Here is a 7080-nt window from a genome sequence, read left to right on the forward strand (position 1 = left end):
ACTGCTCGAGGCTCTATAGTTGGATCATAATGGTTGGATGGATGAGCAAACCTCCCACATCGACCTCCACTCTTCGACTGGTGCAAATGACTCGAATTTCGAAGAGGAACATCTACATCTCTTTGCCTCTCAACGAGTGACCTAGACCGCGCATGGACTACTTCACGGAGCATATCACGATCTCCAAACTCATCAGTAAGAGAGGGAACACCCTAATGTTGTGTATACCGCCAATCTTCTTGCTATCTGCACCAACGAGATGTTTAACCTGGCAGATGATGGGGGAATAGCTCCTACTTAGGTTTTCTCAACAGAAGGGAGTTTTGGCTTCTTCCTCAATGGAGACACATTCCTAGCCTCTAAAGAAGTAGCTTGAGTTCTCGAAGACTTGACATCAGCCTTTTTCTTTTAGGGGGGTTTAGCAAAGCACTCGTCTTGTCCAGCAGGTAGATAATCAGGGTCCAGACCATATCCTAGGCATGGAGCAGTCCACCATCTTCCTCTTGATACTCGCTCAATAGCTAGCGCCACTCGCAAAACCTTGGGGGGATGTTCAAAGCACGACAGACCTTAGCCATGTACAGTCCAAGCTACAATTTCTTGCTGATGCCACTCGCTACAAACAGAAGACATAAGTTAGTCAGCCACACTTCAAGAAATTCAAATAAAAATTAGAGAAGATTAAAAACCGCAAAAAGACGTACCTTTGCAATAGGTGATGGGAACAAGTGGACCATCATCAACGTCGCCTTCTCACCGTCCGCTGACTTCCAACACATCGCCGTGCCACACGTGATCTCCTTGACTGAGGCTGTCAAATAGCTTGGCATTGTAGATGCGAACTTGGGCGTACTCCTCGAAGCGCTTCCCTTCGAAAAAATAGAAGAACTCTCGCACTGTCAGCTCCAACATGAAGAAACGACTCAAATTTTCAAAATAAATGATTGTCCAGTAGACATTCGGAGTACACTGACTCGGAGCACACCTCATTGCATAGAACACCTCCTTGAAAAGCTTTGACAGCTGGAATGTGAAGCCCAATGAGAAATAAAAGGGAAGAAAGGTGATGATTCTGGCATTTGGATCATTCACATCCATGCAAGGCATATCGTCAGTCAAAGTCTTTGCCAACTTGATACGCACATCATCAGGAATTACAAAAGCATAAGCAGTTGGCCACTTTTGGAACTGAGCTTCAGTCGTAACGTGGTGTAGATTAGCCACAAACCTCTTCTTGTACACTTGGGAACCTCCCCACAGATACAAAGGCACTTGAGAGCTTGGTGACTTGCTCATCTTCAGAAGAAATGGTCAATGCTGGTCTTGGAGCTACTTAGCCTGGGCTAGAGCAGGCGTGATGCAGGCCTGGTGTGCGCAAGAACTTGGAGAGGCGTTGGCCTCATGGGCTTCAGGTTGCATGAGTTGCACAAGGGCGCAACGTGGGCCAGGTTGAAGAAATGGGTGGAGTCCCTTTGGTGGTGGAGCTAGGCTTGTGCACTACAAGATCCTAGACGGGCTGACTGCCTGGGCTGTGGGCTTGTGGCTTGGGCCATTTTTTATTTTGCTGCCAACCCTTTTTTTTTTTTTTTAAATTGCTGCCAGCTTTTTTCCTTTTCTTTTTTTGTTCTAACTTGTAGAATTTACGTCTCCTCTTGCAGCTGCATGCTCCACTTGGGCCTAGCACGAGCGCTCCAGCAGCCACTCAGATGTAATTGGCAGTGTTGATGCCCATCATCTGCCCAGTTGTTCATCATTGCAAATATATATATATATATATATATTTACATGCTTGACTCACCTTGGGATGCACGGCAACTCCTCTCTTCAACAAGCAATACAAATTCTCCATGAACTTTCTCAAGATAGAAAGTAGATAAGTTAAGTTTGTGATGTGAGAAAGAGTGAAGAGAAGCCCTATATTTATACAAGTTGGACAACTCGGGTCAAGAAGGAATCGCAAGCTCATTCATACTGGGAATCCAACTCCAAGAACAGTCAGTAGCCTACTCCAATTGGGAATCCGATCTGCAAAGGAGTCCAACTCTCATAATAAAGCCCAAATATAATTGGAGAGCCCGAAAAATATTATACTTGCTTTTATTTTTTAAGTGAAATTATTTATGGTTATTTTAGATCAAATGTTCAGAAAATTAAATCATGAATGTTGAAATAAAAATTATGTCAAGAAAAATTAACGATAAAAAAAAAATTAGGGATTAACCATTCTTAAACAATTTAATAAAGTTGCAGATGAGTTAGCAAGGTTGGAGAAAAAAATAATTTGAGTCCTAAAAACAAGCTACTTCTTATATGGAGGAGGTTTAATTGGAGGCCTATTAGTTCTCTGCCACTGGTCCATGGATGGTATTGGGTGTACCGTAGGTTCATATGAACTCAGGTAGGCTTCTTTCTTATAGCAGTCATGTGCACAGTCAAACACATTTGCCTCCTTTTGAAAGATACAAGAAATAGCATGAGAACATGGGATCCACACAAATCCCATCTTCTACAAGAGCAAGTCTTGGCTTTTAGATCCACTACATATTCTCCCCCATACATATGGCTTATTTGGTATTTGCTCCCACCTGCTAATCTAGGAATGCATTGACTAGCTCCCAACTTGTTCTTCTCAATGATCTTGACAATCCTAGGCCCAACTGGATGTCTCCAAACCATACCAGCAATCCTTCTATTAGCCATCCTTAACATGATATAAACTCTATCCTTTCTAGACATGTTAAGATAGACTTGTCTCTTGAATCTAAAATGCAAGAGTTAAAGGATTCACAGAGGTTGTTCAATAACAGATCACACTTAGAATGTGGCTCCAAATGAGATCTACTCCAATTTTTGGCTGGTCTTTTCTTAACCCACTTCCATGCCTCTTCATCTTGCTCTTTCATCTTGTCCATTTCTGCTTCATACCAGGGAATGGTAGTTACTCTTGCCGCAGCCCAGAGAATGTTTTTCAGTGCAAGGCCAGCATGCTCTATCCTGAAGTTGCTGTAGAGATGCCTAACACACATTCTGTGCTCAGCTGTTGGAAGCAATGTCTCAATTGCAGGTATTAGACCTTTTTGCTTGTCACTCATAAACACCCAAGCTTTCCCATTCTCAAGTTTGAAGTCTTCAATCAAAAGTTCAAGGAACCAAATCCAACTACTTTTTGATTCCACCTCTACAACAGCATAAGCTACTGGGTACATTCCATTATTCCCATCAACACCAAAGGCTGTTAAAACTTGCCTTGTGTAAGGTCCTTTTAAATGGCAGCCATCTATACCAATGAGAGGTCTATATCTTGCCAAAAATCCCCTCTTACAAGCTTCCAAACATACATAAATTCTTTCAAACACAGGTACATTACCCTTCATCTTATTCTTTATAATCACAGTGCTGCCCTTGTTAGCCTTCTTCAATTCTTCTGCATAGCCCCATAGCCTCGCATATTGCTCCACATAGCTGCCTTCAATGACCTTGGACAAGTTCTTTGCTCTATAAATCTGATGCTTTGAAACATTCATATAGTACTTTTCTAAAACCTCAGCCTTGAATGCCCCTACATCCCACTCGGGATTTTTCCTAATCTTGTCAGCAAATCTTTTGGACAGCTACCTTGAATTAGTATATTTCAGTTTGTCCACTCTAGTACACTCATGCTCTAAGGACAGAGTCTTTATGGCAAATGTCTGCTCATCTCTATCTATCTTGGAAGCAAACAGAATAAAAAGGCATTTCGTGTGACCTGCACACTTTGCTTGAATCCTTTTATCATCATTCTTCACCAATTTAACATTCCTCCCTTGCACAACTGCATACTCCCTAATAGCTTTCTTGAGTTCATCCTTATTGGCAAATTGCATTCCAATTCTAAACTCAAGATTTCTCAAATCAGTTTCTTTCCTAAACTGTTTAAAATTTGTTTTCTTCCATTTCCTCTTGCTTGTCTTTTTTTTGACCGTCTTCCTCATCACCAGAGCTATCACCATCAGAAGGAAGTCGATCACTATCTTCATCATCATCTGATATCTCGCCTGTAGCTTCATTAAGAGGCATTTCATTCATCTCTTCAAAACATTGTGCATATTCAACATTCGGTGCATCGTTCCTTGGTTGTGCTCTTGATGCTAGCCTCTTTATTACCATTTTCTTCTTCTTCACTTAATTCATAATCACTGTCAACAATAACATCCTATTTTTCCTCCTCTTCCTCTTTTTCCTCTTCATATTCATCTTCATTGCCAACATCTTCGCTATGCTGTTGTTGCCTTTTATCTTCACTCTCTAGCTCGTTCTTATGAGTAGGATCATGGTAATACAACACCAATACCTGATCTGATGAAATGCTCCCAACCAACCATGGAATACAACTATCATGTACAACCTCATTCACAACATGCTGACCACTTTTTGCAGGCCTCTTGTAGTAAACTTTTAAGCTTGTAACCCTTTGTGTTATATCAACTTTGTATCCAAGATCTATCCCAATTTTTTTAAAATCCAATAATGACAGATAGTCATGAATACAGTTGTCAACGTAGCATACTTTGCCTCCCTTATACACGCCATTCTCCAACATACCAAAGTGGTGGAGTTCAAGAGTACACAGCTCTTCTTTATCTACCACATTACACAAAGGTATGCTTACAAACAATTTCAATGACAATGAGGACAAAGTAAACAATGAAGACAAAGTAAGTGCAGGCATGTGCAAGTGTGAAATCACTTCCATGACAAACTGACAGAAACAGGACCACAGACAATAATAAAGACTCCAACTACATTTTTTTCAACCTTAAAGCCAAAACTTCATTGTCAATAACAGGACCACACATTTGCAAAAATAATATATTGCAATATAAAATGCAGAATGAATATTTAGGTTATAGTAACTTACCATACTTGGGGGGTTCTCCAGACCATCGAAAAATTGTCTCCATTTGAAGAAGCCTCCACACACAGTAGACCCGACACTTTTCTCTATGATTTCCACGAAACTGAAATCCTATATCTTGTTATAAAGAAATGAAGCCCACATAGGTAAAACTAGATGGCAATTAGTCAAAAGATGGAGATAAAGCTAGAAGGTATTAGTCAAAAGATGGGATAATGATGTTGGGGAGAAATCATTATGTCTCCCTTAAAAGCCATTTGCTTTGCCTATAAATAGGCATTATATTTGCTTGTAAACACATACGGAAGAAAGAAGAGAATAGAGTGAGAGTCAGAGAGAAGAGAAAGAGTGGAGTCTATCTGAGGAGAAATTCTGTCAGTGTAAACACCACAAAGAGAAATATAATTCCACTCCCAATATTACAGTGGTACTTCTCATCCTCTGATTATTCTAGTTTTATAACACGTTATCAGCACGATAGTCTCTCCTTTTATTTCTGAAATTTTTCCAACTCAACACTATGTGGTTATTTCTCTGTCTCCTCTCTGTCATATGTCTACTCTCACTTTACTACTACAACGACATGCAAACTTTCTTTTTTGTGTTCTCACAATTTCTATGTTGTTTAATCCATGCTTGTTTAATTTACTTCTTTGTAACGTAATTTGTAATTTCTATGTTGTTTAATCCGTCCTGTTATTTTATGGTGGTGTAATTTTTTTTTTACCCATCGCGTTGTAACACAAATTATTGTAATAAAATGATGGTGTGATCTTAAAACCCATCTATTATATCTTGAATAGTGGCGCAGTTATATTGCCCACAATATATGATATATTATGCACTTCATATATATTAGGTGGAGGTTTTTATCCCCACATTTATTTTATTTATGGTATGGTGTAGGTTTATTACCCATACGGCAATATTTATTTAAAGGTGTGGCGCGGGTTTATCGTCCACACAGCTGCCTTTACTTTTATTTAAAAAGTATGGAGCAGAATTAGTGCCCATACAAGCACATTTACTCTTACTTAAGGTATGATGTGGAATTAACCCTCATACTTTATGAATTTACTTTACCGCACATTTATTTTTATTAAAAGTATGATGTGGAATTAACCCTCATACTTTATGAATTTACTTTACCGCACATTTACTTTTATTTAAAGTATGATGTGGAATTAACCCTCATACTTTATGAATTTACTTTACCGCATATTTACTTTTATTTAAAGTATGGTGCGGAATTAACGTCCATACAGCAAGCAATTTACTTTATGAATTTACTTTACCGCACATTTAATTTTATTTAAGGTATGGTGCGGGTTTATCGTCCATACCAGCAAATTCATAGCACTTTATTTTTATCATCAATTAATATACCTGAATAATGAGGGCCTGAAATTCCTATTAATAAGTGGCTTAATGTCCCAGATCTCGAGCCTAAAGTTTTGGATGGCAAATTTGGCAAAACTAGAGTTTGCTGCCTTGGACCTTTCCGGGGACAACTATTTATCATGGGTCCTGGATGCCAAAATTCATCTACGAGCCAATGGCCTCGGACAAACAATTGTAGATGAGAATGATGCTTCACCTGAAGAGAATGCGAAGGCCATGATCTTTCTTCGCCGCCACATCCATGAAGCGCTGAAGAGCGAATATGTGGTGGTTGATGAACCGTTGGTTCTATGGAAAGCTCTAGGTGAAAGATACGATCACCAGAGGATGGTGACTCTCCCAAGAGCTAGATACGAATGGACTCACTTGAGATTTCAAGATTTCAAGTCAGTGTCCGAGTATAACTCTGCTATGCACAGAATTACCTCATTAATGAGGCTATGTGGGGAAAATATATCTGAGGAGGATATGCTCGAAAAAAACTCTGAGCACTTTTCATGCTTCAAATGTCCTCCTTCAGCAGCAATACAGACATAGCGGTTTCAAGAAGTACTCGGAACTTGTATCTTGCCTCTTGTTAGCTGAGCAGAATAATGAGCTCTTATTAAAGAATCACCAATCTCGCCCAACGGGCTCAGCACCACTTCCTGAAATAAATGCTGCATCTCAGGAAGTGAATGCCACTTCATCTCGTGGCAATATCCACAAACGTGGGCGATGGGGCAAGCGTGGCCACTGGCAAGGAAATAGAAAAAATCGTGGTGCTCGTTCAGAGGGTTTAGGTC

This window comes from Prunus dulcis, chromosome 1 (genome assembly GCF_902201215.1).
Source record: "Prunus dulcis chromosome 1, ALMONDv2, whole genome shotgun sequence".
Taxonomy (NCBI): Eukaryota; Viridiplantae; Streptophyta; class Magnoliopsida; order Rosales; family Rosaceae; genus Prunus; species Prunus dulcis.